This window comes from Python bivittatus, unplaced genomic scaffold (assembly GCF_059951505.1).
Source record: "Python bivittatus isolate LINGU-HERP-01145 unplaced genomic scaffold, Pbiv_v1 ctg000840_np1212, whole genome shotgun sequence".
NCBI classification, from domain to species: Eukaryota; Metazoa; Chordata; class Lepidosauria; order Squamata; family Pythonidae; genus Python; species Python bivittatus.
Window position 1 is genome coordinate 23,314,068 of NW_028277113.1, and position 26,937 is coordinate 23,341,004.

The window sequence follows — 26,937 nt, forward strand, 5'->3', positions numbered from 1 at the left end:
ACATACGAAGGGGAAGGAAGAAGCCTTCCTCGGCCTGGTGTTCTCCGAGAGGGTGGCGACTACAGCCCCCTCCCCCTAGGGAATTTTGGGAGTTGTAGTTCCACTTTGCCTGGAAGGCTGGTTCCTCCCATGCCGAGAATCGAAGTTTTTGGCTGACAAGGAATGATCCCCGGGTCTCTCACAAAGTAGCCCAGCTGGCGAATCTTCCATCATTCTTGTTTGACTTTTGACACCAATACTAAAAGAATCTTTGCCTTATGGTAATACTGCTAAAACTGTGTGCAGGGCTATGAATAAGCTGCTTCAACAGGTTCCGTGGAAAGTGTGGAATGTAAAGGTTTTGTCATTAGTTGTGCTGTGACTTACTGAGATTGCATGAAGAGTTTTCATACCCTTTTCTCTTTCATAGTTTCTTTGTATTGCAGGTGTAACAGTTAACAAGCAGTTGACCCTGGTTAGTTTCTTGATTAGTACAGCAGTTTCATGTGCATCAGTATGCTGCAAGTATTTCCAGGTTGGTGGGATCAGTCAACAGAAAGTTGACTTTCAAGGTAGTTCTGGAGTGACCATCCAAGTTTGCATAGAATAGGGTGAAGAGGAGTGTGGAATACTGGCTAAAATGTGCCAAAATTGACATGTACTGTGCTTAACATACACAGAATGTGGCATGAGTGCAACTAAGGCTAGTAAACTGGTCTGCACTTTTTCTATTTTTCTAAAAAGCCTTGTGTGAAAAACATGATTAACTAAAGGCTTGATGGAGAGCAGAAATCAGTATCTATGAGCCCTTTAGTGATGACCATGGCCTAAGGAAGATTGCCACAGAATATTACAGGTGTAAGTGGTAAAGAATATAAAATAACAAATTACATGGAAGAAACAAAAATAGATACATTGCCTGTCTATGAAACTTAAGAGAAAGGGGAAGGATGTAATAGATCTGAGTGGTCTGGTCTTGTGCAGTGGAGTTGCTGAAAATACATCAGGAAGTGAAGGTGTAGGTTTACTTGTGAATAAAAGGATTAAAATGTATGGCAAAAAGTGTTAATTGATGTAATATAGGTTGTTGTGGGTGCATATGAAAGTAGGACGCCATAGGTTGTGATTATTGGATGTTAAGCTCCAGTAAATGTGATAATAGAAAAACTGCAACATTCTGTATTATTGCAATCAATGTGTGTAAAATATTCTATTAGGTGGCATAGAAACATAGATTAAGGCTTGGAAAAACCTTGGAAATCATCAAGGTTTGTTCAGTGCAGAAATTCATTATTATAGTATCCCCAACAGATGGCCAAATGTTTAAACACCTCAGCAAAGGAAAGTCCACCCTCTCCCAAGGCAGTGTGTTTGCACAGCTTTTAATGTTAGGCATTTTTTTTCCTCATGTTCAATCAATATCAACTTCCTTGTAATTTAAATCTATTGTTTCCAGAATGGATGAGAGGGAACAAGATGAGATAATGTAGAAAAAGTGATTTAGGCCAACTGGAGACATAACAATTAATTAGAATTGTGACTGCAATGGAGGCGAATATGTGTAGCTCAGGGTTGAACTGTGGAGTTCAATCAATGAACTACCAGAAGAGCAAAACAGAACCTCCACCAGCACTGGCAAAGCAGGTATAAGTATAGTATAAATAGTATAGTATAGTGCATAGTCTAAATAGGCATAGTATAAATCCAAAAACACAAATGTTTTCATTATGATGATCGATTGAGGGAAGACTGGATCTTGGGGAAAAAGTGGACATGGAAGAAAAGGGAGTAAAAGCAGAATGATTGCAGGAAGAAAAGTAAGAGCTTTGTATGAAAAAGTAGTACCAGATAATTTCCCAACGCAATGATAAAAGTAGACATGAAGAATCATGTGGACGTTGTTGAGAACATAGTGAAAACAATTATTTTGAACAGTGACATAGAAGTGATTAGAGTTATGCTGATAGGAAGTATGAAAAAGGATGGTTGGGGGAAATAGTTTCTGGGTGAGAAAATGCTTATGAGAATGATTAGTGAATAAATGAGGATGAGAGAAAAACACTACAATGTGTATTGAGAGAAAAGGATAGCTGCAAAGAATAGGAATGATTAAGATTAAAAAAGGCAGAAAAAATGCAGATCAATTTTGACAGAAATAAAAAGTGGGTGAAGAGGCCTAAACCAGGAACCTCCAACAAAGTGAATGCAATTAAATAGAAAATTATTTAGGAGGGAATGCCGGAAGGAGTGTTTTAGTAATTTGAATGGGAATATCAGTGATATGTCAAAGAATGGAAGTGGAATTAATGCTATAAACGATAGTGTTCAAGGAAGAATTAATGAAAAGGAAGACATGAGTGCTGTAAAAACATTGAAAAATGGTAAGTCTGCAGGTATAGCTAGTACAACTAAAGAAATGTCCAAACATGGTTATGGTTTGCTTAAGGAGTGGCTGTACAACTTATATAACATTTGTGTGAAAACTCTGCACTTGGGCTGGACTGTTGGAAGCATGATGTTGGTATTTCTCTTTACAAACAGAATGGTGACAAGATTGAATAAAAAACCAGAGGAGGTTTGGTTTCTTACATCAGGAAATATATTTAGTAGAATTCTGACTGAAATAATATAAGATACAGTGGTACCTCGGGTCACAAACGCTTCTGTTCACGACCAATTTGGGTCACGAACAGCACCGTTTGCAAAATTTTGCTTCCATTCGCGAACTCCACATCAGGTGACGAACAGGATCCGCGCCCATTTTCCCTGCTGTGACACGTGGTCGTGGCTTCCTGTAGGGAGGGGGACTCTCCCTCCAAACAATAACCGCCTCCCCACCCACCTTCCTGTCCTCCACGCCTCAAGCAAGGTTAGTGTTCTCTCTCTTCATAGTGTACTGCACTGTACTTTGTGTCATATTTTTGTGGTCTAAAAAAAAAAATACATATGGTTCAGAACGGATTAACCATATTTACATTGAACCTTATGGGAAAATTTGATTCAGGTCGTGACCAAAATCGGTTGGCGACCAAATTAATAGGGGTCAGAATGGATTAACCATATTTACATTGAACCTTATGGGAAAATTTGATTCGGGTCGCGACCAATTCGGGTCACGACCCGAGTCACGGAACAAATTAAGTTCATGACCCGAGGTACCACTGTACTACAGTGAGTAAAATTTGAGAAGTGCACTGTAGCTTCATGTTGGGCAGAGAGTGAGACTAAATTTTTGCTCTTGAGCAGATCATTGAGAAGTGTATGAATGTGAAACTTTATATTTCTTGTATGTGAATAGGCTTGACTTATGGAATTTAGCACAAATATGGAGTTAAAACTTCATATTTATTGCATACTGCTTAATGCAATAAGAGCAGAATTCAATGGAAGTAAAGTGTATGTGAGAATTAATGCTTAGCAAATGTTCATCATTGAACAGGGAGTAAAAGAAAGATGTATGATGACCCCTTGGTTATTTTATGTTCTTACAGAAAACATATATGGTTTGTTTGTAATGACAGTAGAGATGGATTGGTTGGGAATGTGAACATACATCTTTTATTCATTGATAAGTGATTTGCAGCAAATGTTGCATTGCATGATGCAACAAGGGATATGGATCTGAAAGACCAAGTTAGGGAAGTGGAGTGAATAATTATGAATAGTTGTACATAAATGGCAAAAAATTAGAGCAAGTTGATGAACTTGGGCACCTTGGTAGAATGTTTAGTAAAAATGGGAAAATGGAGAAATTCTGAGATATGCAAATATGGGTAGAAGTATGTAGTAAGTGGTATGTAGTCTATTGCAAGGTATGAATGAATGTTGAAAAAAGTGAAAATGAGAGAATCTTCTGTCTACTTTATTATGTGGAAGTGTGAGATGGGTATGTCAAAAGAATACCCTGGGAAAAGGTGTAGTGTGTGTATAGTAAATTGGGTCAAGAATGAGTGTGAGCTGTAAAGAAAAATGAGAGACTGAACAATACAAAAGTGATTTGGTCATAAAAAGAGCAAACAAATGAAGATAGTATCACAAAACAAATAATATGAAAGTATGACTGGATTGAGAGGAAAGGGGAGACTGAGGAAGTAGTGGTTGAATTCTCAGTTGATGAGAACCTCAAAAAGAAAGAGAAGTTTAAAGAACAAAAGGTAATGCAGGTAGTCCTCACTTATTGACCACTTGTTTGACAGTCTGAAGTTACAACAGCCTCAGAAAAAGTGCTTTATAACTTGTACTGCAAACCGTTGTGTCACATGATCGCAATTCAGGCACTTGGCAACTGGCTTGCATTTACGACTGGTTGCAGCATCCTGTGGTCACATGATCATGATTTGTGACCTTTTTGCCAGTTTCCAGCAAAAAACATCTCTTGAAGAAGCTGGATTTGCTTAATGACCACATGATTCACTTAACAACCACATGATTTGCTTAATGATCATGGTGATTCACTTTACCAGCATTGTAAAAATGGTTGAAAAATCGGGTCTGGTCATGTGGTGACTCACTTAAATACGGCCCCTGCTTAACAACTAATTTTCCAGTCCCTATTGTACTTGTTAAGTGAGGATTGCCTGTACATGGTATATGTATGTTGTGGAAGCAAGAATAGTTTGCAAGGATAGAAAGTTGTGGAGAGGTATAATGAATTATGTTGGTGTAACTAAATTTAGCTGTAAATGAGAAAATCCTCTCATTATTATTTCCTCCTCCTCCTCCTCCATCATCTCATGCCTTCAATTTTTTTGGCTTAAAATTTCTTACTCCATTTATGTGCTTTGTATAATATTCCTTATCCCAAAATAGAATAATATGATGTGTATGTATGTATACTTTCATTCTCACTGTGTATTAGCAATGAGCAAATTAATTCCTAACAGATATTCGAATTTGGGTTTTGCTGAACATATGCATGATGCTTTTTTAGCTGTATTTGCATGACACATTCATGGATAACCATGATTTGTACCATTTCTCCAATCATTTGGGTTCATATGACATAGAATAATAAATTAACTACCTAGTCAGTTTAGAAGTTTGTGGTGCTTTTTATTTATCCAGGAACTCAAGGTGACGTATATAGCAATCTCCTCACCATTTTTTTCTCACAGAACTAGTTTCTTATTATGTATCTCCTTTGGCAGTTGTTTGGTATTTTCTTTGGATCTGTGAAGGTAGCCATTTCTTTTCCTTTTCTTCTTTGCATGGTGATGTTTGTACAATTTCATTAATTGTGGAGAAACAGAAGAATGAGTATGTATACCACTGGGATGGTATGAATGAGAGGAAAGCCTGTACGGAAATAACATATCAGCGTTCCAAAAATAAAAATACATGCAATAGGTTCTAAAGTTTTAAGTTACCAGAAAATAACAAAAAGGAAGAATATTGGCAGATGTAAAAACTACTAATAAAATTGTAAGAGAGGAGGGAAGAAAGAAGCATATGCTGTCTCCTTGTATTAAATAAAATGACCTTGAAATGGGAGTGGCATGAGCTTTATCTCTTATTTTGTCACATATACATTCAGAACATAAAGTTTTTATGACCAAGTAGTCACAAAAATGTTTAATATAGAAAATTCATTACAGCAGTGTACACTCAGCACATCAAATAAATGCCAAGTTATGAACTGTACATAAACTATTTACGCTGAAGGAAGTATAATAGCAAGGAGGCCAGTTAAAAGGTTGCACTGAAGGGACTAAGTATAAACACAGAAAGGATTTCTATTATTGCTCCCCTCCCCTAGAATCACTGACTTTTACATTCATCAGTTTTACTAATTTAGCCAATTTTATTTGAGAGCAGTAAAGGTACCTCCTGAAGTAAGCTGGTCCCAAACCATTTAGAATTTTAAAAATTAATAGAAGCACTTTAAATTGGGTTTGGAAATGTACTAGTAAGCAGTGCAACTGGTGCAAAAACGTGTTGAAAACTTTCTGGACTTATTTTGTACCAGTTGAAGTTTTCAAGCTGTCTTCTAAGAATACCATCTTTAAGGCCTCATCTTTGAGTTAACTAATGCATGATAATGAATAACAAGTCAAACTGCTCCAGCTGGATCTGTAGCTGGAGTAACTGGTAGTAGTTTCTTCTTGCCACTTGTGCCTTTGTAGATGGTAACAAATGCTGGAATACATGCATGAACTATGTACCTGGATCTTAGAGAAAATGGAACCCAACAAGGACCCCACCACTGTCCATTTTCATAGCTCAGAAAGCTTCTGTCATACATAGACTGCATATAACAGTATGAAGTTTCTGCTATACACAGATTCCAATGCTGTATCTATTAGCTGCAGGACTGCAGTGATATAAAGTTTTCCCCTAGAATAACTCTGAAAGAAGAAAAGTAATTTTCATTGCTAATGTGAAAATTAAGTCTGTCTGAGAATGTTTGCTGCACTCATTTTAGACATTTGTCTGGATTGGGACATATACCTTGAACTGCAATCTGTAATTAGTCTTAAGATTTCATTAAATGATAAAAGGAGGCATTTAGGCCATGAGTACAAGCCCCTGTCCAGTGCAGGAATCCAAATTAAAGTGTCCGAGACAGATGGCAGTCTAATCTCTGTTTGAACATATCCAATGAAGGGGAGTCTGCTGCTTCTCTGGTAATTGGTTCCACTGTCAAACTGCTCTTACCCTTAGAATTTTTTTTTTCTTAACATTCATCTGGAATCTGCTTTCCTGTTACTTAAATCTGTTTGCTTCCCATATATCTTTTTTAAAAATCTTAATGGATATTAACATTTAATTAGAATAGTGCCCGACTTTTCCTTGTCTATCTGTCGTCTTCTGTGGCAAGTATTTTTATTCTGGAAGCCTTTAAGACAGTACAAGAAGATATAAATGTTCATTTATTTATTTGTCAAATTGCCTAGATCTCACCTGCAAATAGAAGGGGACCTACCCAAACCACTTATCCACAGGGCTGGGGAAATAACCATTTTCTTAAAGATTGCAAGAAAGGCAGCCAAGATGGCCATATAGATATCTGAGAGAAGGGGGGGGGGATGCTGTTTCAAAGACAGATGCAAGTATTTTCAATTAACAAACAATAATCTCTATTAGCCAGAACAAAGAAATGCAGTCAATTCACACACTTGCAACACTAAATATTTATTTTATTTTGCCATTGCACAGTTGCATCTCTTTTCCAGCAACACTACAGGTAGTCCTCAACTTACAACCACAGTTGAGACTGAAACTTCCTTCACTAAGCAATGTGGTGGTTCAGTGCATCATGCCCAATTTTATGACCTTTTTTGCCATGGTTGTTAAGCAAATCCGGCTTCCCCCATTGACTTTGCTTGTTGGAAGCCAACTGGGAAGGTCGCAAATGGCGATCACATGACTCTGGGATACTGCAACCATTGTAAATACGTGCAGGTTGTCAAGTGCCTGAATTTTAATCATGTGACTGCAGGGATGCTGGGATGGTTGTAAGTTTGAGGACTGGTTATAAGTTACTTTTTTCAGCACTGTCGTAACTTTCAATGGTTGTTAAACAAATGGTCATAAATCAAGGACTGCCTTTACATCATTCATAGTGCTTCAATGTTAAGATTAACAATAAATCCATTCAGGAAATACTAGAATCAGAATGTTCTGCACTGCAGTAAAATTGCTCATATTTGATTTGTTCTTAGAATTTGAAAATGTTCCCTTTGGCATAAGATAGAAAAATAAAAGAAACAATACTGACAGTAGCTATTTCTGCTACTATGTGTGCTTATCATATATAGTAATTGTCTTGCCATCATAGTTTTATTTTAAAATACAGAATAGCAGTTGTGACTATGTTCAACACACCTTCCTCTTGCCATCTCCAGAAAATATGGTTCTTAAATATTTTGGAAGATAAGCAGTATCTGTCAACCTGAGACTATTTACTTTTTACTTTCAAGTAAATTCCTTTTTTTTTTAAACTTCCGGAACGTGAACATAGTTGCAATAAGCAATGTAGCTATGTTTGTCATACAAATCCATATTAGCAGTATATCTTTATCAGGCAAACTCATGTTCAGGCTTTCAAGATCTCCAGTTTTCTTCTTTAGACAAAAACTTGCAGAAAGAATCGGCAGTGTGACTGCCTCTGAAAGCCAACTGCTTGGAGAGTAGTGGGCTTCCTTGTGCAGTTGATTGGCTTCTGTAAGAACAGACCGCTGGACTAGATGGGCCAGGGGTCCGATCCAGCAGGGCACTGCTTATGTTCTTAAAAGAAGCTGGGGTGGATAAAGGGGGAAAGGATAACTCGCAGCTGAAATCATAACATCTGACTGGTCAGTCTTGGAATGGAATTTTGGAGGAGTTTGCAAATACTCAAATTGTATCCCTTGGGATGTAAGAATAAAAATAGTTTCTCAGTGTGAACAAAATCCAACCTATTTAAATATTTCTGGGAAAAATGCATTTCCTTATTGTGTGGAATTGAATTATTCTTATATGTATATCCATAAATCTCCTCCTCAGCAACCTTTCTTTTCATCTAGTTAAAGAAGGAGCTTTTCTTATTGACCATTAATTATTTGCTTCTAAGGTATTTTGGAACTCCCTGGATATTTTGTATCCACTTACAACTAAAGCAAAAATAAACAATTGAGGTTATAAGGGTTATTCTTATGTGCTCATTTTATTTTCTTGACTACGGATAGTGTGATTTTAAATCTACAAGTCACTTTCCTCTCTTGGAGTTGGCCAGCACTCCCTCCAGATAGCCAGTGTGGAGCTAAAAATGGCTATTGTCTGGTGCCCTACTCTCTTCCTTGACCTTCCCTCAGAATGATACTTCCCAGTAATCCAAAACAGTAGTAAAATGGCAATTAGTCACAGTGGAAAAAAGAGCAAAGCCACTGCCCAGAGTGGCTGGGGAGGATGGAGAAATGATGGCAAGCATCATGGCACTGAATACAAGTGGAGTGGGAGGAGAATCTCTGGCTCTGGAAAGCTGAATGAAGTGGGAGTTTCCATCAGTGACAAACTAATTACTCCAAAGCTTCAAAGGAAATGTTGCAAAGGTATCTTGTCAATATTCTCCAGGAGCCTAACCAAAAGTTTAGGCTAAACCTCTTGAGCCCCATGCAAGTATTGTGACATTTGTAGGAATGTAGTGAGCATAATCCCCATATGCTGAAGGAGCCTGAGTCTTTGAAAAAGTCTGAACGCTTTTCCAAACAAGGGCTAGAGCTTGTCTTTTTCTTGCAAACACACGTGTGCACACACATACACCTTCAACTTTCTTGTGTGTGTTGATCTTTGATACAATCTGATCTGCAAACCTCCAGCCAGTGAAACATGTTCTGAGGACTACAATACAGTATATGCAAAGTAATGTTTACATATAGAAGACTCAGATCTAAATTGCTATTAATTGAATGTATGTGAGCAACTCAGGGTCATTCAGTCCAATAAACCTCATTTTTTATTTAAAAAGAAAAAGCTAAATTTCATAGGATTTGTACATGAGAAAAAATGGTAGGGAATATAAATTACTGTAACTGTCATTATAGTATAGTAGGATCTCTCAAGGATACCTGTGATGTCTCTAAATAGAACTCAGAGAACACAAGGATAAACTTCTGGCACCTTGATGTCAGCGAGATAATGTTTATTATACATTTGTCAGGTTTTTCTACATTTGGAGCATAGAAATATAAAAGAAGCCAGAAGCCAAACTATGCCAGAAGCAATAAAATCACTTTGCCTACGAATTGAGAGGGTGTATATGGCAACCAGTAATTTTCTATTTTAGTCCGTTTAATGAAAGAAATTCAGGAATAGGGATGGCTCTGGAGAGAATACAAGGCTGTAATTCACTTAATGGGACTGGGCTGATGTCATCAACCACAAATATATTGAGTAACTGATGAATAGAAAACATACTCAAAGCTCACTGGAGCAAAAGGATTTCAGTGAAAAGGGTTTCAGAATGTTGTATGTGGATGTTTAGGAAAACAAATATGCTCCACGACTGCATGTGGACAGTAACTTTCAAATGTGTTAAAACAAGTCTCAAATCTTTCGTATCTAGCTCCCTGCTTTCTTCACTGTAGTTGCAAGACAAAATACATAACAAACAGGACAGTAAAGGGGGAAGCGGCTCTTCTTAGCCGACTTCTGTACACAGTGTTTTTCAAAAAAAGTAAGACAAGTACTGCAACTATTATGCAAATTCACCATTTTTAAATGTTGCCAGTTCTGTGTTCTTTGTATGCTAAGGCAATACTTGTTTTGTAGATAGAAATACTATGATGATTAGTGTTAATACTACAAGAACATATAACTGAACTACAGCTTGGTGGAATGACAGTCCTGTGCAGTGCTTGAATTCTGGCTGTTGAGAACTTGCAGCAAGGATAAATAGCTCCACTTTCAAGGTTCCAGGTATGAGGTGGCTGTTCCTATCTTGTGCACACTGGGTGAGGTGCTGCGAGGAAGTGGCCTTTGCTGATATAATAGCACTACACATGGAAACCTGCATTGTACGGAAGTTCATGTTTTCTCTGTATAACCCTGCAGGAGGAGCTACATTACATGATCTTTATGAAGCCGGGACTGCATGACTGCTGGCTTGCATATTCATGAACTGATTAACATATGTAGAACAGGGCTTTCATGTGAGACATTTGGCCCAGTCGGTTTCTCTAAAGTCAACACACATCACATGCTGGCTGTGGCCTAAAATTGGAGAAGGAAACACCATGTATATTCCCTTGAGCTCCTGAACAACAATAAAAAGGGCAGGCTATGAATCAAATTAAATACAATTAAGCTTACAGGGAATTTGGTAATGCTTACCCTTTGCTTTTCACTACTTTTCCCACTCTTCCCCTTTCAAACAATGTTAATATTTTTATTCCTGTCTCTGGGGGTATAATATCACATTTAATGAAAAACACATACACAGTTGGAATTCCTCTGAAGGAAAATGGCTGGAGAAAAAATATAATTTTAGTTTTGGGATGGCAGAGTCTCAGGCAGGGCACAAGTCAACTCCCTTTGGGAAGAAGAATATAGATAGAGCCTTCAAGTCACCTTGACTCTTGGCAAATGCCTGGGCTAGTCCCTGCAGTTCTCTTGGCAAGATTTTCGGAAGTGGTTTGCCATTGCCTGCTTCCCAGGGCTGAGAAAGAACAACTGGCCCAAGGTCACCCAGCTGGCTTCATCCTTAAGGTGGGACTAGAACTCAATTTCCTGGTTCCTAGTCTGGTACCTTAACCACTACATCAAACTGATTCTCTGTAATAGTAACTAATATTTATTACACAGGTGAAATACACAAAATAAACTCTTTGCTATTAAATGGGTGTGACTTATTATAAAATGTCTATTTCTATCCTCTTTTGTGCACTTAGAGATAGACTCTTATTCCTATGTCTTACACTGTAGTCATTCTTGGTTTCCATTGTTACTTGTTTCCTTAAGCATCTATCTCTATATATATTTTTAAATTTCTATATCTTATTTTCTTTACCTTATAACTATATCATACCACCAATTCTGTCTTTTGTATTTCAATTATATCCTTTTCACCTGCATGCCAGCTGGTCCTAAGCAACCTCAGTCGCTCACAGCAAAGTTTGTGGTTCAGGCTGCATGGTACTCTCAGAAGCATTATGCTCCTTTTGGGAACCACCACATTTCTGGCTAGATGGGAAACTTAATCTTTACACTGATGCTCTGCTGCTGCTGGACCTTGGTTGCCTCTGGGTCTACTGGGGTCTGTTTCTACTCCTAAGTAACTGCAGATAGACAGAAGAAACTTTATTTTGGTCATTGACCAATAAAAATACATTCTATAAAACAAACAGCAAAATTATCCCCTAATATCAATAACTGTTAGCAACCATTTGTGGGCAAAACTTACACATAATGTAACAGAATTTTGCTACTTTTAGAGAAATACATTTATCTTGGTTGTTTAATAGATAATGCAAATAAAAATTATCAGAGTGCCCTGGAAATTTAAATAAAAGGCAGGTAATCAACTGGTAGTGAATGTCCCTGTAGAACTGACAGAACAAAAGAACATGGGCTGTGGTTTCTATGGTACCTGTGTCACAGGGGCAATATGGGGTTTCTATAGTACCCGTGTCACAGGGTTTCATATGGGGTTCTCCTGTATTTCCCTTCCAAAACAGCTGTGGGGAGGACATTAAAATGGGCTAATGATAAGGCTCACCTGAATTTGGGGACTGTAATGTGATATAGATATGAAGCTGGTTTAGGCGCTAAGATTTGGTTATTAGCAATTGTATTGCGAGAAAATGTAGCAGTTCTATTTGGCTTCCTATATCTAAGATCCATTGCCTTAGCATTGATCTAGCTTGATCTAACTCTAAGGTTAAAATGGCATCACTGGAGAAACCATAGAGACTCAGTTTCTTTTGAATAGCTATTTTCCAAGAGGATTTGAAGTTATCTGCCAGTATTAGATGGGTCATTCCACTGGGGTTGTGATGTAATTTTAACCAGTAGATAAAGATACTTATCCAGAGATTAGATTCGAGTTTACTGGCTCCTGCTTCCCGTTGAAGTACAGCATTTGGAACACAGCAGGTAACCTGGAAGATGTTTCTTAGAAATTTTGTTTGTATTCTTTCTAAGGTAACCATGCTGTTATATGGTCCCAATTGAGCCCTGTATAGCAATTGTGTTCGGGCTTTAGCTGCAAACAACTTAATTGCAGCAGGGATAAACTGTGCTCCTCTGGAAAAATAATAAGTTTGGATAGCTGATGCAGATCTCTGTGCATTACGAGATACATACTCCAGGTGGGCATTTCTGCTTCCTGAAGCTTGAAAAACTATCCCTAGATATCTAAATATCTTAACCTGCTCAATGGGCTGCCCACCTATGTTCCAACTTCTTTGTTTTGAGCATTTGGAAAAAGTAAGTATCTTAGTCTTGGTGTGAATTATTATTTGTTCCTTCTCAGTACAGTAATGCATAAGTGATCTCAGAGCTCTTTTAAGGCCAATAGAAGTTACTGACAGAATTACTGCATCATCTGCATACAGTAATAAATTGACATGTCTTTGGACTAATTTAGGAGGATGAAAAGTAGAGCTACTTAGAAGAAGGACCAATGAGTTTATATAGTACTTGAATAAAAGTGGGGCCGATACACATCCCTGTCTGACTCCCTTCCTTACAGGTATTTCCTTTGTGACATGTCCTTGATTACTGCACCTGACCTTCAATCTTGTATTCTCATCTATTTTAATGAGCAGCAGGAGTAGACATTTGTCAGTTGTGGTATTTTTTAATTTATGCCACAGTTTAGTTCTAGATACTGTGTCAAAAGCTGACCTAAAGTCAATAAATGCTGCGTAAAGAGATTGTCCTGATTTGTGGGTATACTTTTCTTCTACCAGTTGCAGCACCAAAGCATGGCATAACATTGAAGGACCTGCTCTAAATCCAGCCTGTTCATCCATCAGAATGTCTTCAGATTCAAACCAATCAATTAGTTTCTCCTGTAGACATTTAGCATATATTTTGCTGATCTGGCTTAACAAACTGATTGGGTGGTAGTCAGCTGGATCATCTCTCTTGCCCTTCTTAAATATTGGTATTATAAGAGCCAAGCCCCAGTCCTTTGGTATCATAGCTGAACAATCTATTGCTGTGAAAAGTGAAACTAGTGCTGGGATCCACCATTCCAAATTATTTTTAATTACTTCATATATAAGAAAAGCTGAACCAGGGGCTTTCCCTGGTTTGAACTGTTTAATTATATTTCTGATCTCTCAGCATGAGACCAGGGACCAATGGGGAAGAGAGGCCACATCCAACTCCAAATCTGCTAGGAAATTCTCCGCTTGACCATATAGGGTGACAAAATGGCATTTCCATATACTGGCTAGTACATGCAGCGAAGAGCTATAAATATTGTTAGAAAAACATGGGGCTACCAACTTCCATAAGATGGCACAGTTTTTTGCACCTGCAGCTGCTATCAAGCGTTGCCAAGATACCCTCATAGCATTCTTTTTTTGACAAATTAACTGTTTATACTGTTTTTTCAATGTCACTAACTCAGAAATTGAACAAGAACCAGGATTCTCTTTATATAATTTAAAGTGGCAATTTATAGAATTCCAAGTTTCACGGCATTGGTAGTCAAAGTAAGCATGATGTGTTCTTGGATCTTGCCTAATTGTAACAGATTGGGAGGCTGTTAACAATGATTAAAATAGTTTGGTTAAGTTACTGAAATTAGCCAATACAATGTCATCTAACTTACCCTCCACTATTGCTGAGTAAAGAGACTTGGCTGGTTCACTTCTAACAAAGTTAGTGATTATTGCTGCTTGCTGAGATGTCCATTTAGCACAAGTGGGACAGAGGTCATCAGCCACTGTTGTAATGTGGCAGGAAGGTAAAAACAATCTATTAAAGATTTCAGGTGCAGAGTTAACAGAAAAGTGGTCACTTTTCAGGTCGACTGATGATTACAAACTTAGGGAATTAAATTCTGAGTGATCCCAACATAGTCTAACAGCCCAATGGGTATACTCAGGTGGGTAATCAACACTAACCCTCTTAAAATTACCAAATTCAGACAAAGCAAAGCCCTCTATAATCACTGTATACATCCTTAGACTGGCGGTGTAGAATACTGGGTGTTATTACAGAGGATAAAGTCTGGTAGTGAAATTTAGCAAAAAGCTATTTGTCATTTGCTCCAATTCTTGCATTAAAATCATCAGCCAATATTAAATGTGCTGCAGGGAATGCAACCATTAGATCTTCTACATGGATATCTATTTTATCCCATACATGTCTTATCTGTGATCGCATGTGCAGGGGTGGAATGTACACATTAATCAAAAGGAACTGAAGTAGAACTGCCAATGCATACCGGTCTGTTGCTTGTAAACTAGTTATTTGAATCTGGGGTAGATATTAAAATACCTAATACCCTGCAAAACCTCCCATGTCCTGCACCAGACACAGTTTCCAGTGTGATTGTCCTGAACCTTCGGACCTGCAGATGCTTCTGGCTGGCCTTCTGGGCCTGTCAACTTCTCTCAGTACCTGTCCTCAATTCACCTGGCTAAGAACTTTTTACTTCCTTGAAGAGTGCATTGGGTTTCAGGGCATAGGTGGAATTCTCTGAAGGAAAGATAATTTGGGAAAGGTTGTTGTACAAAGATTGAGAATGTTTCATCTCTGAATCAGAAACTTATAAGAAATTGATTTTGCTGCAATTCTGAGAAAGGATCCATATTTTATGTCAGGAGTCTGACATTTATCTTGATCTAGTTCCCTCTCTGAATTGTTGTTGCAAAATAAATAAATAAACAAACAAACAAACCAATTCTGAGTAGATAGAATATTGTATAAAGGAATTATATTGTGGACATGCATTGGAAAATAAAATTCTGAACTTATTTTTATCTGTGTTACAGTGTGTCATACAGTATTGAAAATTGAACTGTTGGCCTGTTTGGATTGTCATCACAAGCAACCATTGAACATGCATGCAAAATGTACTTGGGTTCCTATGTTCAACATAGAATACAATTGGAACTGCTTTAAAATCACTGTTGATAATATTTCTGCAGTCCTAAATATACTTTTAAGAACAACTGAACTTTGTGGTTCATAAATACTAAGACATTTACTACAGTCTACTATGGACTAGAATTCACATTACTATCTGAAATTGTGTGCCATAATGTGTTTGTTCATCTTTTAAAGATGCAACAAGATTGTTTAACGACTGCAAAAAGATTGATTGTTGTAATAAACCTGTTTATGGTTAAAGCCATAGCGCCTATTATTTCAGTTCAGGTTGGTATAACTTTAAGGTGCCACATAACTTTTGCAAGAGACTGAAATAGCCCCATTACTAGATACAAGAAGTAAGGTCTGTTAAACTAGTGAACTAATTTCCAGTTTAGCATGTTTACATTTATTTTGAAAATCTGCTCAAATCTAGTGTTTCAAATTAAATAGATCACGCTAATGAGCTGTTCTGGATGCGTTCATTTTTATTAAAGCAGCTAGTTATTTATCTCTCTATGAAATGGTATTATAACTAAATCAATTAAGATGGTAAAGCAGATTACAGCATTGGAAGCCACCATATTCTATAGTTACTAAATCTTGAAAATAAAATCCACAAATCCAAATGTCTAAATGACATAAAAATCAAGAAATCCCATTCCACTCCCAGCATCCCTAGAAATGCTGCTAGCTGGCAAATCCTATAGGCCTATATTGGATATAGCTTTAATAAGAACATAAAAGAACTGGTACAGATTTCTTTTGCTTCACTGTGTCATGATCTAGCAAAACAAATTTGGCCACAACATGGATGGGAGCAATAAAGTTACCATCCATTGTTCTCAGAAAAGCAAGATTATAGCATGAGAAAGTAGTATAAAAAGTCAGCATAACACTCATACTTGTATAAAAATCAACATTTACGTTTGCAAAATTTATTTTAAAAATACATGTGGAAAATTTCATAGAAAATATATTAAAGTAGTTGCTTAGAAAAATACTGTATATAAATTGCACAGAAAAATATGTACATTGCAGAAAGAGGTATACAAAATCCATACAACAGCTGAGGATTTTCTGGGCATTTAAAATAGTACTCCTGAGAAATTGATTGGAAAAAAATTGTGTTAATACATCAGTAATGGAGAGCAGATTTACACATTCCTAATCCCAAGTAAAGGCTTGTTACTTATTAAATGCTTAATACAGATCATATGCTTACTGGAAAAAAGATTTTTTTTTCTGATTTTCTGCACTGAAGGTATTGTTTAATATAAGTGCAGCAAAAGCTAATATTTGGATCATTAACTAACTCACTGTAGAGAGTAAGGAAGATGACCTTGACAGAGATATGCAGGAATGTTACTTAGGCAAAAGGACTGAAACATTCTTTAAGTCTAGAGCAATGACATTTGGAAACAGCTCAGGCAGAAACTCCCTAATTCACTGGAGTATAAGAAGGGGGAGAAGGTACTGGCAGAATTCTGTTATAACCAATCTCAGTAAAAGTAGTTTTAATCTTCCTGTGGAGTTGATTTCCAGGAATGGCCTACTTAGCGGGCCCGACACTCATCTGAACGAGTTAGACTTTCCTCTTCCCTGAAATCTAGTGTTTAGTAGTCAGAATGAATAACTCTATGGTTACTACTATAAACTAATACAACAGGCATTAAGATCGGTGGTTCCCAGTTTTGCCCTTAATTTGTATGTAAATAGAGGAAAGCCTTCAAGATCTTTCTGTTGAGGACTGTGTATTAATTATTTTGGGATAAGCTAAAAATCTTAATGACTTACAAAAGTGAGCTGTTTGGGCAGAATATTCTCCACTAGTTCCCTCACCCCCTCTGCCCCATACACATACCCAAATAAACCACAGTTTTTGGTGAAAACTTCCACAAAGTTTGGGTTTGTATCCTATAGTAATCTCCAACAGAAAAGGTTTTAAGAGAAGGTAGCCAATAGGCAAATATATCAGCGGTGATGTCAGTTTGTCTTATTTTAATAATAGTCACCATGGAAACCAGCTAACTGACCTATTTCTTTTTGTACCCGTGAATAAACAATACAGCTACCCATTTTCATATATACCATTTTAGATACTAGCTGTTTACCTTCTTTTTTCATATTAATGAAGTGCTATTGTGTCCTTTATATATTCCCTGAAGGCTTCTTTTCACAATGTCTATTTCCGGGGCTTTTATAGTTTGTTTTCCTGTGGAAAGACAATAAAAAGCCCAAGGCTATTATTAGGGAAACTTCTATTCTTCCATGCACATCTAGTGTTCTGTTCTGAAACCTCCCTCAATCTTCCAATCTTTAATCCCATATATATGGGGCGGGATGTTGCTACATACAGTTTAGTACATTCTCTGACACCATTGCTCTGGTTTCATTTGTTGATCCATAATCAAAATTGCTCAAAGCAGTTTGCAAACCCAATGTTTTAAAACAATAAGACCCCAACAAAATGATAAGATGGGCTAGCAAATGACCACACAATAAAATAATGGAACAATAACCATAATTTATCATCACCAAAATTTAAGTTAAATAAAATGAGAAATCTAGTTATATTAAAGCTGAGTTTGATTTGATTTGATTTATGGATACGATTTATAGGCTGCCCAACTCCCAACAATTCTGAGGGACTTACAATTAAAGAGTAAGAAGCAATATCACAAAGAAAAGAATTCATGAGCAGCCCAAAGAAAGACATATAACAAAAAACCCATCCAGTAGGGACTCAACCATCATCCCACTCCAAAGTCTGGGAGACTAGCCAGGTCTTTAATAGCTTTCTGAACATCCTCATCATCATCATGGCAGCCATCCAGATCTCTGGGGTGATATTATTCCAGGGGGCAGGCAATATGACAGGGAAGGCATGTTTCCTGGGCCCTGATAGATGAAACTGTTTGATCAATGGGACGTGAGACATGCTCATTCTGCCCAATCTCACTGGATGGGATGGCCTACAGAAGCCCTGAAAAGCACCCAAGATCTCTAAAAGTTGTTGCTAAAATGTAGTGTTTAATACAATAGAAAGGGTAAATTTATTAACAATATGAGGGAAGGATAATCATACTAGAGACAAATGTAAATGAAATGAAATCAACTTTAGTTTTTGTCCTACTGCTTTTCAGAGTGTGATCTTGAGCAAGTCACTCGAAGGATGAGTGTGACTCTGCCTGGAAAACATTGCACCTGCCTGTATGAAAACTGGACAATGAGAGGAGCTGTTCCCAGACAAACATATCTAAAGAATGGGTTCCACTGTTTAGGTCAGCTGATCAGATTGGTGGTACCAGGAAATCCACAGTGTGTTTCCCAGCTGAGCTGCAATAGAAGAAGCGGGCAGAGTTCTTGGAGTCAGACTTTTTCTGAGAGGGGAGCAAGGCCAGCAGAATAACATTTTATCAGCGCCATGAATCCTGACATAGGGAGCCCTGAAAACGTAACCCTAAAGTAAGTTGGGGGGTTATGATTAGTTGAAGTTATTTATTTTTTATTACTGTATTTGTTTATTATGAAGTGGCTTTCAGTGTCTGCAGTTCTTGTTCAGTATGAAGACTATTTAAATGAATTAAAATAGCAGTTGCTCTGCCCAATTTCCAATTGCCACAAATATAAATCAGTCCTTTTTTTTTTTTTTTTGGAAGCAGACATTTCTCATAGGAGAGAAAATGAATTGCAAAAAAAAATCTCTACTTCATGGTTCGGTATAGAATTGAATATACTGAACCATGAAGTAGAGATTTTTATTTAGCTTTCAGACTTGCGAGGTTCTGTTACTGTAACTTTACAGTAAAAGTAGCATTAGTCCTCATGGTTATGGCTTCCTGTCTGGACTACCTCAAAGGGCTGACAGTATGCTTGCTGTGCTCCATTCTGGCCTCTGCAAATGCCATTGTTCCAACTGCTGGTTTATTCTGTGGCAGGAATGTCCAACCCCCAGTTTCAGCTCTCTGCCTTCAATGGCCATTTCATCCTGGGTTGCTGGGCTGAGTGATCTTTCCAAAGCGTTGCATGTGAGGCGTGAAAGCTGCCTCAAATGAGAAATAGCCACACAATGATCATTTAATTGGTGGAACTGGTACAAACCATACCTAATGCAAATGTCCAGCAGTTCATCATTGCCTCGTTGCCTTTTTTTAATAGTACATCCTTTTCAGGGTGGTCCTATAGTAATCTAACATGACTCAATGGGAGAAGCACTCCATTTGGACTGGATGTACTGATTGCCTCCCCTGCTTATACCCACAGCCCACATCCTTTCCCAGGAGATTGAGTTTTGGTGCAGGACAGAGGCATTCAAAGCAGCAGTCATCTCAAGTATACACACAAATGCAGGTTTTAATTTGGAGTATTGATACATAACCTGGATAGGAGTGGCGCAGAAGGGGCAATCAATCAGGAGCCATAATGAGCTTAATTTGATTTGATGCCAGGTCACCTCCGTAGCCAAAGTGATGGAAGGAGTTCAAATACAGAAAGGGAATCTTTAAGCCAGCTTCATTTCCAGCTGGTTCAGCACTTGAGATAAGCAACTCAGGGTATAGTTCAGAATTACATGTAGTCTTCACTTTCCAACTGCCTTGTTCGACGACTGTTCAAAGTTACGATGGTGCTGAAAAAGTAACTTTACCACTGGTCCTCGAATTTGTGGCCATTGCAGCATCCCTGCGGTCACATGATTATGATTCAGGTGCTTCGCAACCAGCCTGCAGTTATGATGGTTGCAGCATCCCATGGTCACAAGATCACCATTTGTGATCTTTGCTGCCAGCTTCCAACAAGCAAAGTCAATGGGGAAGCCAGCAGTAAGTTGCAAGTCACAGTCACATGATGCCTCATTTAATGACCATGCTAATTCACTTAACAACTGCATCACAAAGCAACATAAGTCAGGTGCAGTCACATGATGTCTTACTTAATTACTGTCTCGCTTAGCGATGGAGTATGCAGTCCCCATTGCAGTCAATAAATGAGGACCACCTCTACTTATCACTTGTAGGAGGAAAGCTGTGTTAGTCTATGGTAACAAAAAATCAGGTGTCTGGTAGCATCTTTTCTGACTAACATAAGCTTATGTCTTTTAATAAGATTTGTTAGTCAGAAAGGGTGCTACCAGACTTGATCCTTTATCACTTGTTTTCTCACAGTCTCAAAACCATGGTTTAATTCTTTATGCTTCTTGATTATTTTGGAAGGCAGATCAGGACAGAGGGATATAGTTGCCAATGGTTTTCTTATTTAGAGTTATTAAAAAGATTTAAAGTAGACAAAGGTGTTTATGGTTTTGAACATTCTAAGACTGAGTTTGAAATAGAATTGTGTACAAATGATGAACATGTAATTGCTAAAATGTATAAACTTTGATTGAAATTTGAAACACAAGAAGAACAAGTGAAAGAATGTATGATAAAGTGGGCTAAAGCTTTGGTTATAATATACAGATTGAACAATGGGAAAATATGTGGTTGAAAGGATTAAAATTTATCTTGTGTTATAACCTTAAAGAGGACTTTTATAAAATGCTGTACTGTTGGCAGAGAAATTGTCTAGAATGTATAAAGGCCCTTCAAATTTATGTTGGAAATGTGAATAACAAGAAGGGATATTTTATCATGTTTGATGGATGTGTAAAAAAGCTAGAAAATTTTGGATTCATACACTGATTCAAGGGATTTTAAATATTAATATACAATTGAGACCAGATATCTTTTGGGACTGATGGACAAATAGTTGGAAAAAAGTCATGGAACTTTGTTTTTGTATATGACAACTGCAGCAAAATTACTGTACACACAAAGATGGAAAAATTCAGCAGTACCTACAATGAAGGAATGGTTGGTGAAGATGATGGGACTTGCTGAGATGGCCACATTGACTGCTTTGATCAGAGAAAAGACAATTATCTATGTTTATTGCTGACTAGAAACCCTTTACAGACTTTTTGCATAAAACAGAAAAAAATAAACTTATAATTTATGGTTTTGATGATTAGATAGGTTAGATTATAGAAAGAAGAGAGTCATGACTCTCTAGCTTTCTTTTTGATTTCTTTCTTTTACTTTTTTCTTCCTTACTTTATATTAGTTTGTATTCATTTTTATCTTTGTTTTCAAAACTTTTAATCAAATTATTTTTAAAAAATCATTTTGGAAGGCAGATCATGAAAATAATTAATTTCTTTCCAACATCTTGCAGAGAAGATGCTTGCCTGGAGAGCTGCAAGAAATTACCTCATGTGGATCCCTGCAGGAACTTTACCAAATCTACTGGATTTGGATTACAATAAAACTGGAATCTTGGCAGATCTCTATATAATTGTATCAATTTTGAATAAATACTCTTTAAGAGAAAAGAAAAAGCTCAGAAAAACCTTTTTCTATAATGGCCACTAGATGCTGTTCATCAACTCTGTATGGAAGAATTACGGTAACATGCTAAATCTTTTTCTTTTCATTTTGAACCTGTATTAACTTTTCTTGACTTATGCCAACTCCTTGTTGTTTGTTTTGTCTTTTGCTTGAGTAGCTTGGACTTTTTTTTTCACATGAGATTCAAACATAATTTTCACAAGCTGTTTTTAATTTCCTTCTGCATGGAATCAGATTTTATTTCAGGCATCTCACCTTGAAGCATATACTTCATGAATTTTCTACTTATTGATTGCATTATAACAAATAGTTCAAAGTTAGTCATTTCTCTTGGCTTTAATCTGGATGACACTTCACAAGTTAACATCTATGTCAGAATCAATCATCCCAGCAGCCAAGCCAAAAGGTTCTTCTGATGCACAGCATTCTCAGAAAATAATCAGAACCTTTACAGCAGCTGGTAAGGATTTCATTTTCTCCATTAGGGATAATGTCATACTATCAGGCAATAGAAAAAGAAGCAGACAATCTGTTTCTTATGTTTATGAAACATACTACCTCCCCAAAATTCCAAACTTAGAAGTAGATTTAATTAAAGTTTCTGCTTACCATTTTTTTTTAAACCAAGCAGTCCAATTGTAGTTTTCAACAGCTCATGGAGGGAGAGAGAAACAAACTGCAGCTCAGGGCTTCACCTTGGCCAGAAATCAAAATCAGTTGACGTTTTGCTGTTGTCTGAAGCTTTCTTGGTCCTAGCAGTGGCATTCACCTAAAATAAGAGGTCTAATCCTGACCCCGGTCTAGTATTGGTGCTGCAGCCACTACCTTACAACCTCCCCCCGCTCTCCGCCACTCACCCAATAAACATGGTTTACTTGCTACCTTGCTAGCATATCAGGCATATTACTACAGTAAGCCAGACTAATAAGAAAAAACAAGTGTCCGTTAAAGCTAAATGTCCATTAACTGATGAATGGGTCTTTTCAAATCCAAGACACAGTCAGTACTGATTGATAACAGTAAATACCAGTTTTGAGATGAAGCAGCAAGCATTGTCCAGACTGGTTCATCCAGCAACAGAATTAACCTTTGGGGTAAAGTCCATTATTGGCTAAAATCAGAACAAAACTTTAATCTAGCAGATTTTGTCAAATCAACTAAACCAAGGTCCATTAAATCAAGGGCTTTGTGACACTAGGTAGGAAATTATCTTCCACCAGCAAAAACCATTGTGCAATAGTTTTGTTTTCTTTGATTTAGCTTCATCTCACCTGTTCATCCTACATAGGCAATTGTCAATCAAGTCTGCTACTAGTTATTTTTCCAGTCTTAGGCCACTGACTAGGTGGTGGAAAGCAGAAAGTTACTTTTCATTTTCATGGGCATGATGTACATCATTGATTGTGTTGATTTAGCTAAGACCGATCCAAGAACTAGTAACATATTATTTTGAATTTGTTGACTTAAGAAAAGAATTAAATGGAAAACTGTTAGTCATGCATTAGTGAGAAGACATATTTAGGATCACAACATAAAATAGTGAATTGAGGCAAATGCTTAGTATCCAGAATCCAAACTGTTGCATATATACCTGAGAACCACCTAGCAGCTGTCAAAGTAGCAGCCCTGGCCATAAGGTAATTGATTGCTACAAACTAATTGACATGAGTATAGTATGTATGCATGTTCAATTGCACAGCTGCAGGCTTTCAGCCCCTTAAGTCAAATTGAATGTTTTCTCACTTCTTTGTATAAATATCTGTATCTTCTTTGCTCAGTTTGGTGCTCTCTGCATATAATGGATTACAAATCCCATAATCATGACCATTGCTAACTGGTTATTATCAGAAAATGCAGTGTAATACATGAACGATACAAGGGTGGGAAGCTGAGTTATTTTATATAAGAGGCATACCTTCTTTCTAAGGAAACCTGCATTTTAGAGAACACTGTTCATATTTTTAATCTTAGTACTGGTAGTAAACTGATTTCTGATTTCTATTAACTGTTTATAGCATATTGAAAACATTTACAAACAAAAAGCATAGCTTGTCATTTTGTGTGTGCTACGTTGCCTCTCTCTGAACAGGAAGCCATCAGTAATCCATAATAAACTGACGGCTGATAGACTTAGTTTAATTTACTAATCTGTCATGGTTATATATTCTTGGAGAAATATATCCTCTTTCTAGCTCAAAGTAGATATAAAATCTACAACTTATTAAAGACTGTAAAAAGGAACAAATATGGTTTGTTCTATATTTGTATAAGCCCTGTAGCACCAGACTGTCGCATCACAGCATCTTTGCAATGCTTTGTTCCAACATTTGTAGCTAAATGTATATGATTTAACAGCATAGAAGACAGCTACTATTCCTTGCATGCAATGGTCTGATGTTTTAAACTAGAATGAATGCTCTCAGTATTCAACCTTTTCTTGCCTTTTCCCCCCTCCCTTCACTTTGTTTTTTTTTTTCAGGAGCACACAAAATTTTTACCTTAATATCAGGAATGTATGTTTGTATGTATAACAATCAGATGATGAAGTACAACCAAAAATGTAGTGGTACTAATAAAATCAGAGAAAAAAATATATAGAATAATGAATAAGTGAGTGACATATATCTATAAAAGTATATCTAAAATGTTAATATAGAACTAGCTCAATAATATATTATTAAATCTAGCCATGTAAACCTTCTATTGTCCCATCTTCTCAGTTTTAGCACAATATGTTGTTTTGATACAATAATATTTATATAACATGCTTAGATTCTTAATGTTCTGTTATGTACATATACATATAGACCGTGCAACAACACAATGATTTTAATAGCATTTAATTTACCTTAAGACTGGAACTATTATTATAAAACAAATATCTTAGTGTATATTCTTTTTATTTTTTTCATTTTATTATATATTCATTATATTTAATTTAGAGGAAAAGTCAAATAGTTATACTTGCAACACTAATATTCAAAACTTGTAACTAATATTGATTGAACATCCACTTTTTCTTCTCTCTTTTCTATATTTAATACTCTAAGGACAGTTTTCATTCTTGCTGGGAAAAGAATTACTCTTCAGAAATCTAGTATGAAAATGCTACCCTGCAGGTATTAAATGGCTCATAAAAATGATTTCTGAGTTTTACAGTCTAAACATAAAAGAGATAGAGTAGTATTTTTAAAATGTAACAAAATCATGTTTATAAAGTTCACTATGAACTTAAATGAAGATAGACCAATACCGCATAATCAAAACTCAGACATAACATCTAAAAGTAGGCTTATCATAACCTGGCTTGATTGGGGTTGTCCTTGTTTTGCAGCACAGCCCAGACATTCCTAATTGGTTGATGAAAAAGTTTTGGAAGTTAAGATTGTACAGACCCAAAAGAGGGGAGTGTGAGTTTAGTCACCAGGTTTCCCTTTGCTGGGGAAATGTAGGTTTAGTCATCTGACAAAATTCATAGGCAAAGGGAACATTTAAGCATCTGTGCTTCCTCAGGTGAAGGAAAAGCATGGGTTTAGTCTTCTGACAAAACTCATTCCCCCTTTAGCTATTCAACCTTCACAGGCAAGGAGAAACAAATTTGGAAAGAGCACTTAAGCCCATGCTCCCTGGCTCTGTCTACATAGGTTTGCTGATCATGGCTTTTGCTTTGGTTTAAACCAGTGTTTCTCAACCTTGGTAACTTTAAGATGTGTGGGCTTCAACTCCCAGGGAGCTGAAGTCCATACATCTTAAAGTTGCCAAGGTTGAGAAACACTGGTTTAAATACTTAAAATATGGTAAGCCATGGGCACCGGAGGGAGGATGCAGGGGAGATAAATGACAAAATGTCTGTTGTGATGCAAAGCTTTCACTTTTGTACTTGAATTGTGATGTCATGACACACGTTTCATCACTTTGATGAAACCTTTAGTTGCTGTGAACACCCATGAGCCTAACTAAAAGCATCATTAATTATAGCATGTAAAAATCACACCACAGGGACTAAAATTTTGATGAGATGGGCTCTTAAAACAAAAAAAGCTTTTCCTTCTAAATTTGTGCAGTTCCATTATGCACAGAGAAAGATAGCCAAGTGTTCCCAAGGTGGTGTTAGAGAATAAGATAAAAAAGAGCAAGCTTTAACATTCACAGTCATATCTTCCTACTTCATACAATCAGTGATCACACACTGCCACAGATGTGTAGTCAGAGTTCCTTCATATATCTTCATGCAATCAAAGACTGCATGAAGGCTATCTGATTTCATACATTGAGAATTTCATATATTGGAACTAATGTCTGTATTGTGCATGAACATGAATGGCTGATTGCATATTTTCTGTAGCATTGGGAACCTTGCATAGTCAGGAATCCCAGTTACTTGGAAACATATATGCGAAAAACTAATGATGCAAATGTTTCTTCAGTAGAGATATCCTCACTAATGTAGACAATGGAGGTTAGCAGGATGACAGATACTGGGAGGACAACCAGCATCTTGTTTAATTTCTATGTGAAGCTGCTGGGAGAGGTCATCCAGTGGTTCAGAGTGAGGCATCAACAATATGCTGATGATACTCAGTTGTGCATCTTTACCCCAGGCCAATGGGAGATGTGGTAGAAGTTCTAATCCAGAGTGGCCTGGAGGGCCTCTGTCTAGCTTTGGTGAAGGAATCTAGACCTAGCTCTGGGAATGCAGAAGGAATGAGTAAATTGTAAGGAGGGATTTTCAGAAAAGATTATTTAGTCCTAAGAAAGTGGAAAGCATTATTGTGCTTGTTATAAGATATAGTAGAGAGAAACTGACAGGCTTTCAAGATTCTGGTACTCTACCCTACTACAATAAAGAGCATTTCTGGAATCCTTGCCATGCTTTTTCTTGACCTTCCTACCTCAAATAGCTAATACCTTACTGGGAACAGAATGCTCCAAGGACCAACACTCATGACTTGTTATCTCCTGATAAAATTACTGTAATTTATTATATATGGGGCTGCCTATCCAGAAACATTCATGGTCCAGAATGCAGTGGCCCACATTTTTACTG

The 26,937-nt window shown here is 37.0% G+C and overlaps 1 long non-coding RNA gene across 1 annotated transcript; it reads left to right on the forward strand.

Annotated features, from left to right (window-relative positions):
• The first annotated feature begins 4 nt into the window (after positions 1 to 4).
• On the forward strand, positions 5 to 26,730 carry LOC112540430 (uncharacterized). The gene is made up of 3 exons (XR_003084511.2): positions 5 to 260; positions 18,651 to 18,972; positions 21,718 to 26,730. It is a non-coding gene; the product is annotated as an uncharacterized LOC112540430 (long non-coding RNA).
• The last annotated feature ends 207 nt before the right edge of the window (positions 26,731 to 26,937 follow it).